This window comes from Rattus norvegicus, chromosome 17 (genome assembly GCF_036323735.1).
Source record: "Rattus norvegicus strain BN/NHsdMcwi chromosome 17, GRCr8, whole genome shotgun sequence".
Taxonomy (NCBI): Eukaryota; Metazoa; Chordata; class Mammalia; order Rodentia; family Muridae; genus Rattus; species Rattus norvegicus.
In genome coordinates this window covers 71608935-71631329 of record NC_086035.1, presented here as the reverse complement: position 1 = coordinate 71631329, position 22395 = coordinate 71608935, and the positions used below count along the sequence as shown (strand labels likewise).

General features: G+C 45.7%; 1 long non-coding RNA gene across 1 annotated transcript; it reads left to right on the top strand.

The window, feature by feature from the left end:
* Positions 1–3706: 3706 nt before the first annotated feature.
* LOC120097902 (uncharacterized) lies at positions 3707–8236 on the top strand. The gene is made up of 4 exons (XR_005495779.2): positions 3707–5159; positions 6417–6486; positions 6681–6921; positions 8036–8236. It is a non-coding gene; the product is annotated as an uncharacterized LOC120097902 (long non-coding RNA).
* The last annotated feature ends 14159 nt before the right edge of the window (positions 8237–22395 follow it).

The following is a 22395-nucleotide window of genomic DNA, read 5'->3' as shown; positions in this document are numbered from 1 at the left end:
CGAAAGCTGACTTCACACAGGCAATCTGGCAAGCAACATTAGCAGTTGTCCGGGCAACCTCAGTTCCTTTTTACTCTCTCTTTTTTTTTTTTTTTTTTTTTTTTTTTTTGGAGCTGGGGACCGAACCCAGGGCCTTGTGCTTGCTAGGCAAGCGCTCTACCACTGAGCTAAATCCCCAACCCCTCAGTTCCTTTTTAAGTAATGGTCTTTCCAGAGCCTCTCCACAGTGCAAGGTGCTGAAGAAGCCAGACGAAAGCCACATTGTCTTTCATAACCTAGCTTTGACAGCAACGCAGTGTCACTTCCTCAAATCTCAATCGTAAAAGCCATTGAGAACTTCACCCAAGTTCAAGGGGTGGGAAAGACTCCACCTCTTAATGAGAAGAGGTGGTGTTCTGGCCCAAGCGACTTCCAGAGTGGTCTAGCTACTTCTGCTTTTGAGCTTCCCTTCAGGCAGCCTGGGAAATTTTATTTCATTGGTTTTTAAGTTCTCTCTCTCTCTCTCTCTCTCTCTCTCTCTCTCTCTCTCTCTCTCTCTCTCGTCCTCTCTCTCTCTCTCTCTCTCTCTCTCGTCCTCTCTCTCTCTCTCTCTCTCTCTCTCTCTCTCTCTCTCTCTCTCTGGGCAAACTCATCTTCATCTGTGAATGCTGGCATTCATACGGAGATGAGAAAACACCCCTGGGTGTTGGTCCTTGCCCTCCATCTTGTTTGAGACAAGGTCTCTTGTCTGAGTGCTTGAGTCTGTCTGGCTCTCGAGCCTGGAGATGTGCTCTGTTTCCCTTTCTATCCCACTGTAGGCATGCTGGAATGACAGACGCATGCACTCTACCACACTGTTACAAGAGTTCTGTGGACCCAAACTCAGATCCCTGCATTTGTGTGGCAAACATTTTTGCCCACTGAGTCATCTCCTCGGCCCTAGGAAAGCGTCTAACAACAGGTCATGAATGTCCTTCCCTCACACAGACTCTTTCACTTGGGAAAATGTGCTCCTGCAGAAAATCCCCCAATCTGACAAGGCAGCGGCAGTGGTGGTGGTGCACACCTTTAATCCCAGCACTGTGTAGGCAGAGGCAGGTGGATCTCTTGAGTTTGAGGTCAGCCTGGTCTACAGAACAAGTTCCAGGATGGCCAGGGCTGCACAGAGAAATCTTGTCTCAAAACACCAGAAAAAGAAAGAACAAAAGAAGGAGAGAGAAAGAGAGGGAGGGAGGGAGGGAGAGAGAGACAGAGAGAAAAGGAAAGAAAGAAAATCCCCCTCCTCAAACCTCATTAACAAAGCACAGGTTTTTCACTTCCTCAAACAGAACACACTGAATCTTCTTCCCCTCAGTATCTTCTGGGAAATGTCTTGACACACCATGTGCTTTCTGTTGCCTTCTGTTCCTAGCCTAATAAACACCACTCCTCGAGAGCCATTGTCCCTAATCCCTCTAAAAGCCCATCCTTAAATCCTGTCATTTGCAACAAGGTGAGCAAGCCAAGAGGACATTGTTCTAACTTTTTTTAAGGGTTCATTACATCTTTAATTTTTTTAAAGATTTATTTTTTTTTTCGGAGCTGGGGACTGAACCCAGGGCCTTGTGCTTGCTAGGCAAGCGCTCTACCACTGAGCTAAATCCCCAACCCCGATTTATTTATTTATTATATATAAGTACACTGTTGCTGTCTTCAGACAAACCAGAAGAGGGCATCAAATCTCATTACAAATGGTTGTGAGCCACCATGTGGTTGCTGGGAATTGAACTCAGAACCTCTGGAAGAGCAGTCAGTGCTCTTAACCACTGGCCTCCCAGCCTTTGCTTATGGGATTTTTAAAGGTCATAGTGGCAGAGGGTAAATGTTTACTTAGGGAGGCTGAGGTGGGATTCAGAGAAAGGGAGGATGCTGGCCAGAAAGTACGGCACAGCATGGTGCCTGCAATTACTCTGGGCTAAGTGTTGAATCTGCTGTTAAGTGTTATGTGTTAGCTCGCTTGGATTGCTTTGGGGAAACACAGGAAACAGAGCAGCTTTTAAACAGCAAATCTTTCTCAGTACTGGAGCGTAAAATGTGCAAGAACAAGGTGCTGGCCCTGGTCCAGCCTGTGCTGAGGGCCACTTTCTGGCTCACAAGTGGGGATCTCATGAGAGGCTCTATGTGCACAGCAATCCCAGTTCTCAAAGGCTCCACTCTCATGACCCAGCCACCTCCCAAAGGCCCCAGCTCTCAGTGCCATTCCCCTTGGGAACAGTTTATAGACATTTCAACCGGAGCAGCATAACAGCTATGAAAATAATAAGAGGGCCATAGAAGTGTTTGGAGTGCTGGACATGTTTACCACGTAGATTAAAGGGGTGATGTTGTGAATTAGCCCCCAGTTCACCCAGTTGCGGACACTGAACCTGTACAGTTTCAGTGCATCTGTCATACTCCAATAGAACCATTTCAAAGCAATGGAAGCAGGCCATCCAGTTTGCACTTGAGTCATTTAATTGGAACTTGAAATAAACGATTAATTTTTTTTTTTTACGGTTAATGATTTTTGTTTTGTTTTTTTTGTTTTGTTTTGTTTTGTTTTTTAAGACAGGGTTTTTCTGTGTAGCCCTGGCTGTCCCAGAACTCCCTCACCCTGTAGACCAGGCTGTCATAGAACTCAGAGATCCATTGGCCTCTGCCTCCTGAGTGCAGGGATTAAAGGTGTGCACCACCACCGCCTGGCTTACAGTAATGATTTTTGGTATAAGACTGTTCCTAACATTTTACAGAAAACATGTTTACTGTGTCTATTAAACAAATTCAAATTCAAGTAGTAATCTCTTATTTTTATTCACTGAATTTAATAACTTTTTATGAAATGTTAACTCACATGGCAATTTAGGTTCTTTTGAAAATGTTTTTCTGTTTGCACGTTTGTGGTACGTTCTTGTATGTATGTGACGTGTGTGTGCAGGGGTCCTCAGAGGCAGAGGGTTGGGGCATCAGATCTCACTGAACTGGAATCCAAGCAATTGCAAGCTGCCCCGTGTGGGTGCTGGCAGCTGGACGCAGCTCCTCTGGGAGAGACATACACTTAATCCCCGAGCCATCTCTCCATCCCTGTGAGATTCTTTTCAAAATGGCAGATATGAACTTGATTTCTTAACAAAGTATGAAAAAAAAAACTTAACTGAATGTGGACTCCATTATCTCAACAGCTGCTGAAATCCTCATGGTCAAAGTCTCAGGAGCTTATGAGGCCCTAGGCCTGCTTCTCATTGGTGAAGCAGTTGGTAGGGTGTTGGGTTGGTAGCTCTCCTGGAAAGTTTGCTAAAGCAGTAAACTACAGGACACCTGTGGTACCACCACCTCAGAATCCTTGGTTCCTGCCGTAAAAGAGAGACAGGGTGAGAGGTCACGTGACCCTTGTATGGGTTAAGTCCACTCCAGCCACATGCCATGAACAACAATAGACATGTGTCTCCACCTACACACCAGAAAGAACTAGAAATGGCATCTCACCATGAACCTCAGAGTTCTTTGCTGTTGAGGACAGATTAGTAGACAGACCCAGGCTCTGGTACCTAAGCACCAAAGCCTAGCCTTTCGCTACCAAGAGATTTCGGATAAAGTCAGTTTATCTAGTGAGCTACTGTTGACCCATTTGTGAATATATCCCAATGCTCGCCCTGCAGTATTGCTGGGAGAGCACAGTGCTGACACACAGAAAGCATTTAATAAACAGGTGAGTATATATTTATTGGCTGCCCTTTAAAAAGCATTTTTTTAAAAAGAAATATTTAGTGTCATTCTGTGTTTGGGTGTCTGCATGTATGTGTGTGCAACGCCTGTGGAGATCAGAGAAAGGGCTCCGATCTCCTGGACCTGGAGTTGTAGAAGCCACTGCCTGGGTGCTGGGAACCAATCCTGGGTTGTCTGCAAGAGAAGCCCGTCCTCTTAACTGCTGAGCCATCTCTGCAGCCGCTATTAAAAGTATTTGTGACTTGCTGCCTGGGGTTGGTTTATCCAATCGTAACTCAGACCGATAGTGTCGATTATATACATATATAAATATACGAATATTCTCCACCCATTCTAGTCAAGGTTCAGCCGAGTTCAGTTCCTCAGCTTGGATGAGATCTCATAGCTAAGGATCTCAAAATACATCTGGCTCGCTGACCTCAGAGTAAATGATGTAATTTTTGCCAAATGTCCACACCCAGACTTGCTACATAAATATAGACGGCTATATTTGCCCCATTCTTCAAACACTTCAGAAATTTTTATTTCTCGTATAAATGACAGTTTGGCCCAAGCTGTAAATTCTGGTTCCTTCATCCAGTTACCTGACCACAACCCAGTAAAAGAAAACTCGACAAGCCTACTTTCTCTCATTGGTTTGAGCCATGAGCTTGTCCTTGTGGGTCTGAGTTTCCCTGTGACGAGTCTTACAGCAGACAGAGTACCACCTATAATACCAAACTCTTCTTCACTGTACTGCTGTCAATCAGGGTCAACAGTGAGTTGCTAATGGCAACAGACAAGCCAGCTTTGACCACATCTTCTTTCTGCTTTGTTGCTTGGTTTTCAACCTAGTTTCACTTTGCCACGCCAGCAGACCTTCCTCAGGAGGCTGATCATGGCGCCGTGCATCTGTACTGCTGGCATGGACTTACAGTCGCTGTCTCTTTTTCACAAGTTCAGTGAAAAAGTAGAGTCAGGGAGAGTGAATCAGTTGACCACGACATGAATTTACCAGACTTTCTTAGCATTGTGTCCTGTTGTAACAGCTGTCGGCCTACCCCGTTGCCAGCTTCCAAACAAGCAGATACATTTAAGGGGAAAATGTATCCAAGATCTTGAAGGCAGATGGCAGTTCCTGCTTTCCTTTGAACCCGGATGCGGATGCGGTGGGATATTTGATGGACAGAGAGCTTAGCGGCGAGATCTCCTTGGAAACGACCAATCACATACATCTGCAACCGGCCCTCCTCAAAATGTTTTTCAGCAAGCAGCAAAGTCCCATTTGGGGCTGGGGCTTGGGGGCAGTGGTAGAATGCTTGCCTAGCAGGGGTGAGGCCCCAGCTTTAAATAACCCTTGGTTTTCCTGTCATTTCCATCTGCAAATCCCAAGCTCTCTACAGGGGTTGTTTTTCTTACCGCTGTGACAAGAGACTTGACAGAAGCTGAAGGAAAGAAGGGTGTGTTTTAGCTCATGATTTAAGGAAGATACATGGCAAGAGTGCGGGTCGCATCGTGCTCCCACTCAGGAAACACAGGAAGATGAATGCTGGGCTTTGGTTGGCTTCCTTTTTTATCAGTCAATTCCCCCCATATTCAGGGTGGGCCTTCCTTCCTCTGTTAAACCTCTCTGGTAATCCTCTGAAAGGCACACTCAGAAGTGTGTCTCCTAGGTGATCCCAAATCAAGTTGACCACAAAGATTAACCTGCATGACAATTCCTGCATTTACACAGGTCAGGTTAGCAGAGATTGTACTCCTGGGGAGATTGGCAAGTAAATGTTTTCACTATTTCTATCTTGAAAATGAAAAAGTGCATTTTATACTAAAGCTCAAATATATCTTTGGATGAGTTAAGATGAAGTTTATGGTTTATTAGCAAGCATGTGCATGGCCTGTAGGGTTAGATCCGTTATGAATACTACCCAATACAAAACTTTCAGTTTACTTAAAATATTATGAGGTTGGGTAGCATTGTTTGTTTTTGTATCAAATTGTTTGGTTCTGAGGCATGAACTTTGTGGACCGCAGTTTTGTTTCGATATCAAAACATTGGACACATCTGGTTGGAGTTGCATTTAAAGTTGATATTTGAAAGGGTGTTCTCTCCAAGAAAAAGATGCCATGGTTACCTTTTATATGCTCTGTCTCCAAAGAGAAAGAATACATATCCTATGATATGGCTTCTCTTGAGTTAAGCGATGCCCTAGATGAGAAAATCAAGGGAATCACAAAGTCACTTTCCAGGCTTCAAAATCAAAAGATCGCATTTGACTATTTTTTATGTTTTAAGAATTTCTCAGCTGGGCAATGGTGGTGCATGCCCCAGCACTCAGAGGCAGAAGTAGGCGGATCTCTGAGTTTGAGGCCAGCCTGGTCTACAGAGTGAGTTCCAGGATAGCCAAGGTTCTACAGAAAAATTCTGTCTTAAAAACAAAACAAAACAAGCAAACAAACAAAAGCAAACCAAAACAAACAAAACCTCATAGGTAACTCTCTCTCTCTCTCTCTCTCTCTCTCTCTCTCTCTCTCTCTCTCTCTCTCTGTGTGTGTGTGTGTGTGTGTGTGTGTGTGTGTGTGTGTGTGTGTGTGTGTGTGTGTTGCAGCCTGATTGTAGACGTCAGGGGACAGTTGTCAGAAGGCATTTCCCACTTTTCACCTTGTTGGAGGCAAGATTTCTCTTACTGTCCCTATCACTGTTGTGCTCTGAACTGCAGGCTACCTACCCCGGAAACTTCCTGCAGGCCTCTTGTCTCCCACCTCACCCTATGGGTGCTGGGATTACAGGTATGTGCTTCTGTTTCTGGCTGTTTTCTATGGGTTCTGGGAAGCCAAACTCAGGTCACCAGGCCTTCAAGTGCTTTACTCAAGGAGCCATCTTAGTGCCCCACCCGATGGGAATTAGCTTCTAACAAAGATGTGAAACTAAGCCACATGTACCTACTCTTGCATTCTCTATTCTGAAGTCACTTTTCTTTCAGACTACCACAAATAGGAGACAACACAGGTGCCTCCCACTCTCTCGAAAGAAATTAAAAGAGAGACTGAGAAAGAAGGTGGACTGGTAGGAAGGACAATTGTTCCTTCTGCAGCTGAAAACAGTCAAGTTTACGTGTGTGGATATTTGTGCACGTATGTCCGTGTACATGGTCCCTCAGGAGACCAGAAGAGGGAGTCCCAGATCCCCTGGAAATGGAGTTACAGATGGCTTTGAGCTGCCATGTGAGTGCTGTGAATTGAACCCTGGTCCTGTGAAAGAGCAGGCAGTGTGTTCTTAACCACTGAGCATCACTCCCTGTAGTTTTGCTTGAAGTATTTCGAAACTAACTGCCTTCCCTTGGGAAGACATGTGCCTTTAGCACGAAAGCAGGGCTCTATTCTTTGTGGCAACCCCCGTCCCACCCCCCAAATACTTAGTGTCCTTCTTATTTGCTTTAGCCCTGTGGTCAGGGAACAAAGTGACACAGAACTCAGGGTGTGCATAAGGGAGGAAGAACTCCTAAGTATTTCTTGTCCTTGGTTTGCCTTCTTCTAGATGAGCTAGCTGGAGACAGAAAGGAAAAGCTTGCCGCTTCATTTACTGGCCTGAGTCTATCCTCAGTGATCAGCTAAAGCTGGTTCATCTTTAACCTTGCCATTAGTTAACAAATAGCCTGAGGATCTTCATCCCTCACTAAAAGGCCAGTGCTGGCTGATATTTAATCAGGCCTAGGAAGACGAGCTCTTGAAAATTAGTTAGAAGGAGATGGAGATCACCCCCTTGTGAGCTTGAAATTTGTCTCCTTTTTTTTTTTCCTTTCTTTTTTTTCGGAGCTGGGGACCGAACCCAGGGCCTTGCGCTTGCTAGGCAAGCGCTCTACCACTGAGCTAAATCCCCAACCCTGTCTCCTTTTTTTAAAAGTCTTTACATCCCTCATCTACTGGGCTGCTCTTGACTTCAGTCATGCCATCTGTCTCAGAGGAAGCCGGTGTCTTGTAGCTCAGCCAGGGCCCCAGAGGACGTCCATTCCCACTCTTCCTGCCTAGGCTCCCTTCAGTGTCCCTTGATGAGTTTCTGCTTTGGTCTCCATGGTCATCCTCCTCACTGATGCTCAATTCCTTCTGGGCATGGCAGGAGGTAGACTGGTTTGGGGACCATTTCTATCCTGGAGATAGAGCAAGGATGGATGCTATGAGCACATCACTCCTCTCTGACACTAAAGTTAGAAAGGGAAGCAGAGCCCTGAGCTACTAGGGGAATGAGGTGTTAATTCCTTGTGAGTGCTAAGACTCTTATTCTTTCATGGGGAAAAAAAGCAATGTGTCCGATGTTGATATTAGATGGTTTCTATTTCAGGTACATAAACCATACTCGTGAAACTCAAGAGAGATGGCTCAGTGGTTAAGAGCACTGGCTGCTCTTCCAGAGGTCCTGAGTTCAATTCCCAGCAACCACATGGTGCTCACAACCATCTGTTATGGAATCTGATGCCCTCTTCTGGTCTGTCTGAAGACAGCGACAGTGTACTTATATAATAAATAAATAAATCTTTAAAAATGCAGTGTACTCATATAAATAAAAATAGATACATCTTTAAAAAAGGAACTCAAGAGACATTAAACAATTTTAGTATTCATTAAAATGTTCATAAAGTATGAAAACGTTTTATATCAGCCAAAATTCAAGTAATTAAATTTAATATGAATGAAGAGGAATTAGAGCAAGGGGTACAGGGTTGTGAAACTTTTAAAAATATTTCTTGCTATTATTTTTATTTCTTATTTATTTATTTAATATGTGTGGTGTGTGGTGTGAATGATGTGAATGACTGGGCATGCATGGAGTCTGTTTTTTCTCCTTCCACCATGTGCATTCTGGGAATGGAACTTGGGTCCTGAGGCTTAGCAACAGGCACCTCCCTATACCTACTGAGCAATCCTACCACTCCTATTACTACCTTAACCTTTCATGTACTCATACATTTTACTTTTACTGGGGGGGCGGGGCACAAGTGTGGTCATAGCATGTTCATAGCAGGCATGTGGAAGTCAGAGGACAGCCTTTGGGAAGTCGGTTCTCTTCTTCTATCATGTGGGCTCCAGGGCTTGAACTCAGATCATCAGTCTGTGTGGCAAGCACCTCTATCTACCGAGCTGTTTCGCCAGCTCAAATGTTTTATTCATTATTTCTGTACGAGTCTGTGCGTGCGTGCGTGCCGCGGAGTGCACCTGGAGCCAAAAGCACCTCTGTGAAGGAGGTGTTGCTTTCGCCCACCTTTACACATGTTCTGGGGGTGGAACTTGGGCTGTCAGACTTGTGAAGCAAGTCCTGCCAACCCCAAACCTCTGTTTAGTAACAGCTTGTTTGAGATATGGTCCACTATCACAGAGTTCGTCTGTTTACAGAATGAAACTGAGCGGGGTAAGCTGGTTCGTGCTTGTAATTCTGGCACAGGGGAGGTGGGGCAGGGAGAGTGAGTCCGAGGCCAGTTTAGGCTATGCAAAAATCCCAGGCCTGCATGGCCTACCTAGTGAGGCCTTGCCTCAGCAGACAAAACAAAAACGATCTGTAAAAGATACAAGTCAGGGAGTTTTTTTTGTTTTTTTTTTTTTTTAGTGTATTCAGAGATCTACACAACCTTCATCAAATCAACTTTAGAATTTTTCTCCACTTCAAAGACCCCTCCGATTCTTTTGTTTTAATTATATATACATGCATGTGTGTGTGCGTGCGTGCATGCGTGTGTGTGTGTGTGTGTGTGTGTGTGTGTGTGTGTGTGTGTGTATACTATCATCACTGTCTTCAGACTCACCAGAAGAGGGCATCAGATCTTATTACAGATGGTTCTGAGCCACCATGTGGTTGCTGGGAATTGAACTCAGGACCTCTGGAAGAGCAGCCAGTGCTCCCAACCGCTGAGCCATCTCTCCAGCCCTTTAAATTCTTTTTAAATAAGATTTATTTATTTATTTATTTATTTAATATCTAATTATTTATTTATTTTATGTAAACCAGAAGAGGCATCTGATCCCATTACAGATGGCTGTGAGCCACCATGTGGTTGCTAGGAATTGAACTCAGGACCTCTGGAAGAGCAGCCAGTGCTCTTAATCGCTGAGCCATCTCTCTAGTCCCCGAGCCTTCCTATTCTTGTAGTTACTTCCCCTTCTAGGCCTGCCTCTTTACCTAGCTACAATTTTTGTTTTCTACCTAGATTTGCATATTCTGAGCATTTCATATTAGCAGATTCAAAATACAATCTTGTGAGCCTGTTTTATTTGAGCTAATTTTTGAGATCCATACTTCAGCCAGTCCTTGCTTCACCCTTTTTATAGACAGATAAATGGCAATCAATGTTACCAGTTCATTGTGCCTTGTTTATCTATCAGCTGTCTGGATGTAGGTTCATTTGTTTTGTTTTGAGATGGAGGTCTTACTAAGTAGCCCTGGCTGTCTTGAAGTTACTACTATGTAGCCCAAACTGGCTTGAGTGTTAGCAGTAACTTCTCTGCCACTGCTTCTAGGCACTGCGATTCCAGAGTGTACATGTTTGATAGTGGGTTGTTTCTATTGTTAGATTATTTAACATTTTCATCTTTATGTTATGCGTGTGGGTGTCTGGCCTGCACACATGTCTATGCCCCGTGGATACTCAGTGCCTGTAGAGGATCCGCCTGGGCTTGAAGTTCCAAGCCATTGTAAGCCATCCTGTGGTGTTGGGGCTTGAACTCAGATCCTCTGGAAGAACAGCCCATGCTGTTAACCAAGGTGCTGTCTCTGGTCTTGGTAATTAGCCCAAGGTCACACTCACACTCCTCCTGCCTTAGCCTCCTAAATTCTGAGATTGGATTGTAGGGGTGCACCCATACTTCAGCCTTAGTTTGGGGCTATTGTTCCTTTTTTTTTTCTTTTCTTTTCTTTTCTATTATTGGATATTTTTCTTCATTTATATTTCAAATGTTATCCTCTTTCCTGATTTCCTCTCCAGAAATCCCTATCCCATCCTCCCTCCCCCTGCTTCTATGAGGGTGCTCCCCTACCCACCCACTCCTTCCAGCCTCCCCACCTAGCATTCCCCTACACTGGTATTGTTTCTATTGTTAAACATTCTTTTTTTGTTTTCTTTTTTTTCCGGAGCTGGGGACCGAACCCAGGGCCTTGCGGTTGCTAGGCAAGTGCTCTACCACTGAGCCAAATCCCCAACCCCTATTGTTAAACATTCTTTGACTGCTTGTTGAATCATTTGAGAATCTGCCGGCCTGTCCCCCTCCCCCCCCCCAAAAAAAAAAAAACCAAACCCGATTACACCATTTTTCACTTCCGCCAACACCAACAGTGTGCAAGGGTTCCAGTTTCTCCACAGCCTCTCCACCCTTATCTGACTTGGGGGTCTAGCCTTTTTAGAGAATGTGGAGCCATGAGTTCAATTCCCAGCAACCACATAGTGGCTCACAACCATCTATGATTGGATGCCCTCTTCCGGTGTGTCAGCAACAGCGTGCTCACAAACAAAAAGCAATGGACCATGTGTCTGCACGAACTCAGGACGCTTGAGAGAGCTGGTGTTTATTAAAGGACTTCAGAATGGGGGGGGGGAGCTCCCCAAAAGGAAGTAAGTGCCAGAAATAAAGGGGTGGAGAAAGTTTGAGGGCCAAAGAGAAATGAGCCTGACTTTCTAAGCCTAAGTGGCTCCCAATTATGGACAGCCCTGAGCTGACGGCTCGCTATGCTATGCTAAGGTATTTCTAAGTCAACCGCAGTGGACAAGATTTTCTGAGACCTCACGGCACTGCCTCTAGGAAGGCCACATTGTTAGCATTCTGTTTAGGCTCCACCCCCACAGTTACCTAGCAACAGCCAGATATGCTCCACCCCACAGTTACCTGGCAACAGACAGGCATGTCTAATACTATAAAAGGGAGCTGCTTGTCCTCTCCTCAGTCTCTCTTGCTTTGGATCCCTCTTAACCTCTTCCCCCTTTGTACCCTCTCTCCCCATTTCCCTAACCCTTTCTGTCCACGTGCTTATGGCCGGCCTCTACTCCTCTCCTCTCCTCTCCTCTTCTCTTCTATTTCTCTATTCTCTTTCTCTCTCTTTCTCTACCCTACTAACTACCCTCTTAACTCCCCTCCCTATGCCCTGAATGAACTCGGTTTTATACTATATTATCGCATAGGGCTGGTCCCTTAGGGGGAAGGGATGTCTCAGCATGGCCCCTTTCCCCAGACCTCCATAGAACACATCCCGCTTCTCCTTAACCTTTTCTTAACAGTATTGGTGCTGAAACCCGTGAGATATCCCCCCTTTATCTTTTTATGAACACAATGCAGGTCCTGTTGGGCTTTGCCTGATTGCCTCTTGCAGTCACCACAGGGTTTCCAGGAGAGCGGCCTTGTATTCCTTAGATAAGCCTACATGCCTACACAGGAGCCTTTGAGCATCCCCCCTTTTCCTGCTTTCTGTAGCAAACAGCCGTGGCCTTGAGTGGACACTGTTGCCTACAGACCCCCGAGGCTTGATTTAAATGCACCGGAGAATGGGAATAGACCGGTCCTGCCTCACAGGGCCAGCAAAGAAGAATCTACTTTCTAACTGCTTGGTACACACAACAATGGTACCTTTGTTCCCCACCAGCAACCTCCCTCCAGGGATGCGGAGCAGGCCTGCAGTGACCAGGCAGAGAACACGCAGTCCTTTGATAGTGGCTCTTTATGCCAGCATCTCAATCAAAGTAACAAACACGCTGACGACAACTCCAGCAAATACAACCCGTGCTTTGAGGTCTGACCCTGAAACGAAGACCCACCTCCTGGGCAGAAGCACCAGCCATCTTGGTGCATTCGCAAGAAATAGACGCTTTGAATCTTGTAAATAGCCGTACTTGCCCCAGGAGCTCAGACAAACATCTATTGGTGGGGGAAATCTGGACCAGGCAGAAGGTTTTTCACAACACCAGTAGAGACGGATAAGCATGTCTTCTCTGGTGCAATTCACGTAACAAAAATAATCATCCACAGGAATCATTTGGTGTCACTGTGGAAAGCTGGCTGAAGGGGGATGGAGGAAATCACCATGCAGGGGTGAGTGTTCACTGATGTCACTGTCTGGGGTGGGGGCGGGGTCACCCTTGCCCCCTGTAAGTAAGCACGCACTGATGCTCCTGTTAAGAGACACAGTAAAGTCGTCAGTTCACTAAGCTAGACTTGGGAGGAATGGTTCTCTTCTCCGAGCTTGATGCCACCTCAGGGAGGAATAGATATTTGTCCACGTCTTGCCAAGAAACAGTCACACAGTAGGTTCCTTATCCCAGGATAGAATCCTGTACCTCTCAGCTGTCCTTTGCCACCCTCTTTCCCCGTCAGCTCTCACCACAGCCAATCTCCTTTTCGTGGATTTCCTTATTCTAAATATTTCCTTCTCATCACGTCACGTGGTGTGTGGGTGTGTGACCTTTGTCCTGTCTTCATTCACTTGTTGATATTACCCGTTGTGGCCTTATCAAGAGTCAATTCCTGGGGCTGGAGAGATGGCTCAGAGATTATGAACACTGGCTGCTCCTCCAAAGGTCCTGAGTTCAATTCCCAGTAACCACACGGTGGCTCACAACCATCTGTAATGGGATCCGATGCCCTCTTCTGGTGTGCAAGTGTACAAACAGGCGGAATTCTACACATAATAAATCTTAGGGGGAAAAAGGGTCAATTCCTTCTATGCTAAAAATGGGGCAAGAGGGAGAGAGAATATGCGTAGCGTAGGTACCTTGCTAATGCACGGCGGCCAGAGAAAGATGGTGGGTGCCCTGTGCTATCACTCTCTCTTTTCCTTAGAAACAGGGTCTCTCATAGGCCGATGCCAGCAAGTCCCAGCAATCCTTCCATCTCTGCCCACATTGCTGGAGTTATAGGCAGAGGCAGCTGCACATGCTTTTTACATGGGTGCTGGAGTTCTAGGACGAAGATCTTCACTCTTGTGCAGCAAATGCTCTTCACCCCCTAGGCTCACCCGCCCCGTATTCCAATTCCTTACATTTTCCCCTTCTCTGTTCGATACACAGCTCCTCATGAGCAGGAGCTATGCATTAAAAACAAAACTTTCAGTCCCAGGACCTGGAATAGTCCCTGAACCTGAGGGGGGAGGGGGGTTAACTAGGTTAATCTGCATGAAACAGTATGTAAAATGAGTAAATGGTAATTGCTAGATGAGCTTATGAAAAATGGAATTCATCCTTAGAACCCACCGTGTCTTTAGTTAGGGTTTTACTGCTGTGCACAGACACCATGACCAAGCCAACTCTTATAAAGACAACATTTCACTGGGGGTTGTTACAGGTTCAGAGGTTCAGTCCATTATCATCAATGTGGGAACATGGCAGCATCCAGACAGGCATGGTGCAGGCAGAGCTGAGAGTTCTACATCTTCATCGGAAGGCTGCTAGCAGAACACTGGCTTCTAGGCAGCTAGGATGAGGGCCTTAAAGCCCACACCCAGTGACACACCCACTCCAAGGAGGCCACACCCACTCCGATGAAGCCACACCTTCTTATAGTGCTGCTACCCAGATCGAGCATGTACAAACCATCACACACAGCATTCCCTCCTGCGCACACAAGGCAGCCTAAATATACTGTATGATGGCTCCCAGCCGCTCTGGGTCTGTTCCCTTGACTGGTCACTTCCCTTCCCCTTCTGGAGACAGGATCCCTCTTTCTTGAGAAGACCTATTTCTCTTCCATGTAGCTGGGGATACTCCTGCTGCCCACCAGTCACAGATTAGACCTGTGTGAACTGAAGTTTCCAAAGACGTATCTGTGTCAGAGATCTTGCCTCCTGATTGACTGACTAGAAAGAACTCCATGACTGTGTGGCGAGGGAATATTGCAGATCAAGACCCCCATATTATGTCAAGCTATCCTTAGTCTCTGTGATAACCATTTACTACCAACCTCTAATCTGAGCCTCATGACTGCTAGGTAAGACTTTTGGAATTCATTGTTCATCTTAGCAGACCACTAAACCTATAGCTAAGGATGTTATAACATCTGAAACCTAGGGGTTGGGGATTTAGTTCAGTGGTAGAGCGCTTGCCTAGCAAGCACAAGGCCCTGGGTTCAGTCCTCAGCTCTGGAAAAAAAAAAAAAAAGACAAAATAACATCTGAAACCTATAGAGGATATTCCTAACTCTGCTGATGTCTAGTCGCCTACCTGATGTCTCACCAACATGGGTTTTTTTTTTTCCTCTGTCATTTTATGGCTTCCTTATATTCTGCAAATATTAAAAAAAAATCCACTTAGCCTCTTCCATGGTAGAATATTTCATTCATGAATTAATCTTCCCAGCCACAGTCACTCGTATTTAATTCAGATGAACTGTCTCTCACTCCTCTGGAGTAAGAACCATGTTCTGCATTGATAAACGACGGGCACGTCACTCAAGGAGAAACCTGAAGTAGTAAAGTTGGTACTAAAAAGGATTTACTGACTAGCACTTGCTTGGGAAACACTAAGTTATGCTGTGCAGAATTTACACAAGAGAGCACTGCCTCCAGTCCTTAAAGATACGTAGACTACTAACCAGGCTTGTTATTAAGTGCATGATGGGAGATTTTTGTACTAGTTCAGGGTCACTGAGAAAGTGCCTGTTAATATTTATTTACCAAGATTGACCTCCAGAAGCTCCATTCCCATAAGAGAAGGAGATAAGCCTGTTACAACTGGTCTTGCAGAGTGACAACGGTCATTAAGTCCTGGTCTGTCATTAAGTCTTCTGTGTTCTTATCAGGAAAAACATAATCCTACCAGGTGGGTAAGATGATCCTGGATAACAGGATTGTTAAAAAGAATGACCCGGTATAGTTAAGAAATTCTGACAATACTTTTTTTTTTAAGATTTATGTATTTATTATAAGTACATTGTAGCTGTCTTCAGACACACCAGAAGAGGGCATCATATCCCATGACAGGTGGTTGTGAGCCACCAAGTGGTTGCTGGGATTTGAACTCAGGACTTCAAGGAAGAGCAGTCGGTGCTCTTAACCACTGAGCCATCTCTCCAGCCCCTGATAATAACGCCCAAGGAGCCAGGCCTGTAGTGTTGTCTCTGTTTAAATTGTTCAACGTATAACCTTGGGCCTGGACCTGGAAGAGATTTAAGGATGCCAGTGTCTGAGGAATACATAGATCTAAGGTGTTTGTAAATTAGTAAAAATCTTCTGTTAGAGGCTAGCCCCTCTATGGGTATTAGCCAGGGCCATATCTGTGCTCTATTAAAGAGCTTTTTCCTTTATTAATCTCTTTTTTTTTTTCTTTTTTTGGAGCTGGGGACCGAACCCAGGGCCTTGTGCTTGCTAGGCAAGCGCTCTACCACTGAGCTAAATCCCCAACCCCCTTTATTAATCTCTTAATTCTGTGCAGTGACTTATCAGTGGGAAGACCCATTGATGTCAGAGCAATATAATTCTGAATGAGAATAATGAAAGCCCTCAGCTGAACAGTATTTGAATAGAACTGAGCCCCAACCCCGTTATTTCAGGTGTCGGATTCAGCCAGGAACAGAGACTAAGTAAGCACTTGAAGCTCTGAGGCCTTTGAACTTCTCTTTCTGTTAAGATGGTTTGAGTTGGATTTCTGTAAAGAAAACATTGACTTTGAGACAGACCCTTGCATCCCACTTTTGCCATTTGTTGGTGGTATGGCCCTGGGGAGAGGTATCTAATGTCACAAGACTCCAGTTTCTTCATCTGTGGAGTGGAGATGAAGTCTCCATCAGAGAATCACAGAGAACCAAGCTATCCACTGGAGCCATTAGCATGACTCCTCTCTCCTCTCTTCTATCTCCTCCCCTCCTCCTGAGGAACTAACCTAACTCCATTTTTGAAGGCAGGGCCATTATGCTGTCTTACTAAAGATACGTTTCTGTTTACCATAAGAGCCAAGCGACTGACTGCTTTTTAGTCTGTTTCCTGGAGCTTGACCTGCCCTATCCCATGACCTTGACTTGTTTTTGAGGATACCCTTATGCTCCCGGATCCTCTGTGACCCCTCCCTAAAGCCCTCCCTAATTACCTGGCAAGTACGGTTTTTGAGATTTTTTTTTAAATATTTTATTTATTTATTATATATATGAGTACACTGTAGCTGTCTTCAGACACACCAGAAGAGGGCATCAGATCTCATTACAGATGGTTGTGAGCCACCATGTGGTTGCTGGGATTTGAACTCAGGACCTCGGGAAGAGCAGTCGGTGCCCTTAACCACTGAGCCATCTCTCCAGCCCGAGATTTTTTTCAATATTTCCTTATTGCCTCGCTGTCTTCTGTAAACCCCCTTTGCAAGTACTTATACTCCTTAAAGGGGGCCCAAGAAATAGATTCTGGGCTGCTCTCTTTTCTCAACTCTGTGGACAGTGGTTGGCCAGCTTTTGGATGCATGCCAATAAAATCAAGCTTGCTTTGAATTGTCTCAAACTGTGGGATTAACATTCCATTCCTCTCCTTGCTCTTTCCCTCCCATCTCCTTCTCCCAGTCTCTTCCCCTTCCTCCCCTGCTCCCGTTTCCTTTTCCCTCCTCTCCCATCTCTACACTTTCCTCTTCTGCTTTGCCGCACCCCACTCCTGTCCTGTGAAACACCGGGGTTTTTTTTTTTTGTTTGTTTGTTTGTTTTGTTTTGTTTGTTTTTTTGTTTTTCCTGCTCAGAGGAGCAACTCGAGCCCTTAATGCTAGACCCTCGGAAGAACAGGAAGTTCAACTGTAGCACTCCCTCCTTTGTGCCGGTCCTCATCACAGCATCTGGTATGCTTGTTGCCTTGTTGTATCTGCCGAATGGCTGACTTTGTCTCTACTTGACTGGATGAACATACCAAATTACTTTCTCCCACTTGAATCTAATCCTCTGGTGACCCCCATCTGCCTATAAGTGAGGAGGCTAGGCTGACTCCATGACAGGCTTCAAATTGGCAGTTCAGGAGACTAGACCTAAGAAGTGGGCAAGTCCAGGCCAGTCAACTACCAATAGAAAAAAACCCCAGGTTCCAGCTTCCATGGTTCCTGAATGCCTAGAGATAGAGTAAGATAAAGTTCATCTACCCTAGAACTCCAGTGTGCTTTAAATCCAGCCTGTGAGCTCACTTGATTGTCTCTCTGTCTTGTAATGGGAGGCCCCAGTGTGCTGACTTCTTCAGAATAAAACACTCTTTGCGTTTACATACTATTTGAGTACGAGATGTCATTCTTCCTGGAATCATGGACCCTCACATAAGGGGTATCTTAAAGTGTCTTACATACAGTAGCTCTGTTTTTTCTGCATCCTGCCCAATGAAAATCTGCCAGCTATTAGTCCCAGAATAGTCTTGATGTCCCCCAATTTTTTTCCTGGAAGAACAAAAAGCAAAAATGTAAGTCTCATTGTTGTAGATTTGCATAATCTCTAAGTTTCTCCCCCTTGAACATCTTGGGGTTGGGGAGGGCAGGAATTTGTCCTGAGAGAAGTCTCAAGGGTTGCTGGCCCATGCTAGCACCCATGCTAAGTGCCCACTCTGAGGTCAGCATGGGTGGGGGGCGGGAGGGGAGATTCTAATATAAATGTCTGCAGACATAAGTGACCTGGAAGCCCAGCCCTATGTTTTGCAGATACTTGAAGCAGATTCACACCTCTTAGTCTTCCGTGGAGGCTGCCCCCTAGGATAATGGCAGGTCCATTCGGGTTTCTATAGTATTTGCAAAGTACTGGCCCAGCAGAAGTCTGGAATTCTTTCCTTAGAATTTAATTTTTTGATTTAAGACACTGATCTCTATCAAAATGCTGATGCCCAAGGAAATGCTTTACCTGTCAGCCTTGCATATTCAAAGATTAAAGGATTGTATCCTGGCTGGAGGGTGCTTTTAACTTTCATCTGATGCCCTCAGGACCAAGATGCGGGGACCAATTGCTCAGGAAAATGAGGCTCCACATACCCTAGGTTTACTGACGTCAGTCCCAGAGGCCCCTGCTACCTTGCTAGCCTTCTCTTTCTGTACCTTGTGCTCTTGGCCCCTGGACTTCACAGTCACACCCAGCCATACACCACTACTCACCCAGCTAAGCATCTGGTAGACCACCCTCTGACACTTGATTCCAAATTCACTGGCTTGCAGTGGCTCAAGCTCTTGGTCTTGACTCCCGATGCGGGGATAACGGGACAAGGAGGGGGAGTGAAGGTGAACAGGAGCTCAAAAGGCATCTGCCCCTGTCCATGTGGAAGTCCTCCGGGAGTCCCTTCATTCACTAGTTCATCAGCCAGCGCTGACTAAATGCACTTCCTTCAACCCAGTGTGGAATGCAGTTTACACTGCACAGATGCTGACCTCAAGGAGCTTCATCCATTTGAGGAGGCTGGTGTCAGTACTGCCTTGCAGAAAATGGTTCACTGGCCTCATCAGAGTCGAACCCTAACATTAAGATGCTCACATTCATCAGCTTATCCCTAGTGGCCTTAGGCTAGACTCCAGACCCAAACTAGACCAGGCTAGACTCCAGACCCAAACTAGACCAATCAGAGAGACCCTCTTAGCATAATGACCTGGGCACAGAGACAGAATGAAGTCTGGTTTGTCTGGTGGTGGAAGCCAAGGCCTGCAGCCCCAGACAGTTCAGGGCAGGCGCTCTGACTCCCGAGGCTGCCTTTGCTAGACCCTTGTGCTTGGTTACAGAAGCCAATGGGGCTTGCCCCAGGATGAGAACAGGATGGGTTTAGCAGGTTGGAGAGAGTATGTAGGCTAGTTTCTGTGGTTGTTCTTGGTGTTGTTTTCTCCAAGAAAAGGTTTCTTCGTGTAGCCTTGGTTGTGCTGAAACCAGCTCTTAGACCAGGCTGGCCCCGAACGCATAGAGATGGGCCTGCTTTCGTCTCCTGAGTGCTGGGAATAAAGGTGTGCACCACCACTGCTGGCAAGTTTTTATGTCAATTTGACAGAAGCTGGAGTCATCTGGATGAGGAAACCTCAATTGGGAAATCACCTCTATAAGATCAAGTTATAAGGCAAGCCTGTAGGGCATTTTTTTAATTAGTGGCTGATGTTCAGCCCATCATGGGCAATGCCACCTCTGCTGGGTCAGTGGTCTTGAGTAGCCAGCTCTCCTCTTGGCCTCTGATCAGCTCCTGCCATCAGGTTCCCACCTGATTTGAGTCCCTGCCTTAGCTTCCCTCGATGACTCAGGATACATAAGGCAAATAAACCCTCTCCTCCTCAAGTCGCTTTGGTGCCTGGTGTTTTATCACAGTGTTAGTAACCCTAGGACCAGGGTTAGCCAGGCTAGTGGGAGCTTTATGGGTATGAGCTTTAAGAGTTCTGAGTCCTGGGGATAAGAAATCTGACTCTGTGGCTATCAGTCACTGGACACAGCCCCAGGGAAGGACCTGGCCTTGGGCAAATGCCTCTCTTTAGCTGTGCATCCGTAAGCATTTAGGTAAAAAGTTTCTCACTAACAGATGGAGGTCTGGGCTGTGTGCCCAACATACCTTCCCCTTTCCTAAGCTATTCTGTTTGACACAGTGGTCACAAAGGGTCCTAGTGCTTTTCATACCACTGCCTGTAGCCAGAATTAATTTAGTTCTCCATTTTGAAAAGGTTAATTTTCTCAACTCAATGGCTCATTATTAGACCCTCCCCACCCCATCTCTGGTGGAGCTTGGGGCCTTGTGCAAGTACTCTGCTAGAGGTACATCCTCTCTCTCTCTCTCTCTCTCTCTCTCTCTCTCTCTCTCTCATTGTGAGTGTGTGCACATCGTGTGTGAGGTGTGCATGCCTCTGTGCACTTGTAAAGGTTAGAGGACAACTCTATGGAGTTCTTCTCTCCTTCAACCTTCACTTGGGTTCTGGGGATTTAATTCTGGGTTGCTAGACCTGTAGAAGCAAGTGCATCCACTCAGTGTATTAATCAGGGTTCTCTAAAGTCACAGAACTTATGGAATGTCTCTATATATTAACGGACATTTATTGTAATGATTTACAGCCTGTAGTCCATTAACCCAACGATGGGCAGCTGTGAATGGGAAATCCAAGTTTCTAGTAGTTTCTCAGTCCCACAGGCTAGTAGTTTCAGGTAGTCTTCTGTGTAAGCTGCAGTCTGAAGGAGGACGTCCCAACAGATGTGCTTGCGAGTAAGTGCAAGCCGGCAAAGAAGCGTGAGTGAGCCCTCCTCCTTCCAGTGTTCTTATGTAGGCCTCCGGCAGAAGCTATAGCCCAGATTAAAGGTGTGTACCACCATGCCTGGATCTGGAACTTGCTTTGTCCCAGACTGGTCTTGAATTTAGAGATCTGCTTGCCTTAAATCTCCTGGGATTAAGGATGTGTACTACCTTGCGTGAGCCTAAACTTTTCATGGCCACAATACCTCAAGATTTCCCGGTCAAGACCCTAGTCAGAAGCCTGTGTCTTCCAGCCTCAAGATCTGGATCCCAGGTGTGTCCTCTGTTTCAGGATTGTAGTTCATTCTGGACCGTGTCAAACTGACAACCAGGAAGAGACATCACACCCACAGAGCCATCCCCCAGGGTCTGCTTGCCTTGTTCCCAATAATCAAGACATGGGTGTGATTTATATTATTTTATTTGTTTCTTATGGAGACAGGTTCTCACTATATAGTCCTGGCTGTCCTGGAACTCACTATGTAGACCAAGCTAGCCTCCAAACTCACAGAGATCCACCTGCCTCTGCCTCCGGTGTTCTGGGATGAAAGGTGTGAACCTCTGTGTATGATTTTGAGGTGCCCTCATCCCTGTGTCTATCACAGCTAGTTACTACTAGTTTGCAAACCAAACATTTACTCTCCCAGTAGTTTTCTATCCTCCTTGACAAGGGCTCTGTGTTCCCACTAAAGTCAGAGTGCATCACCTCACGACAGAATTCTGCTTAAGGTCTATCATCAGTAAGGGCTACGCAGTCAGACAGACAGACAGACAACAAAAGCCCCAAAGGGAGACAATTACTTCCGTTGTGATGAATTCTCACTTCAGCTCGTGTTCTTCTGAGTCTAGTCCTCTCTAGACCATGGCCCATACTTTTCATACTTCTTCATTTCTCAGCACCCAACAAGGGTCTCTTCTCTCTCTCTCCCCGAACCTGCTTGCTAAAGAGAATGTCCTCTTGTCTGGATTCATACAGGAGTTCTGTTCATGGATCTATCACCCTCTCAGCCCATGGTATAAAATCCCAATGGTTAACATTAGTTACTCTTCAAGTTCCTAAGGGTACATTTGGAAAGGAAAGGCACATAAAGATTTTTTTTTTTGCTCCCCCCCTCTCTCTTTTTTTTTTTTTTTTTTTTTTTTTTGGAGCTGAGGACCGAACCCAGGGCCTTGCGCTTGCTAGGCAAGTGCTCTACCACTGAGCTGAATCCCCAACCCCACCTCTCATCTTTTAAGAGAAAGAAAACTAAGTCTTGAATGAGTTGGATAACTTGGCTTGGGCCACAGATTTTAATGCCTCCTGGTACGTGAATGGGTAACCTGAATTGGTTTTCTAGGGCTGTGGTAACGAATACAGCACTACGTGGTTTTCACCATGCACTATGAGCAGTGTGCACCCTCATAGCTCTAAGGATGAGAGATCTGGAGTCCAGGTGTTGACGAGGCCACACCCCCTTTGGAAGGATGTAGATTTGGGTCACTCCTTGTCACTTCTGGCTTTGGTGGTCCCATGCCTTCTCTGGATAGAGTGACACCACCTCTGTTTCTATTGCCAT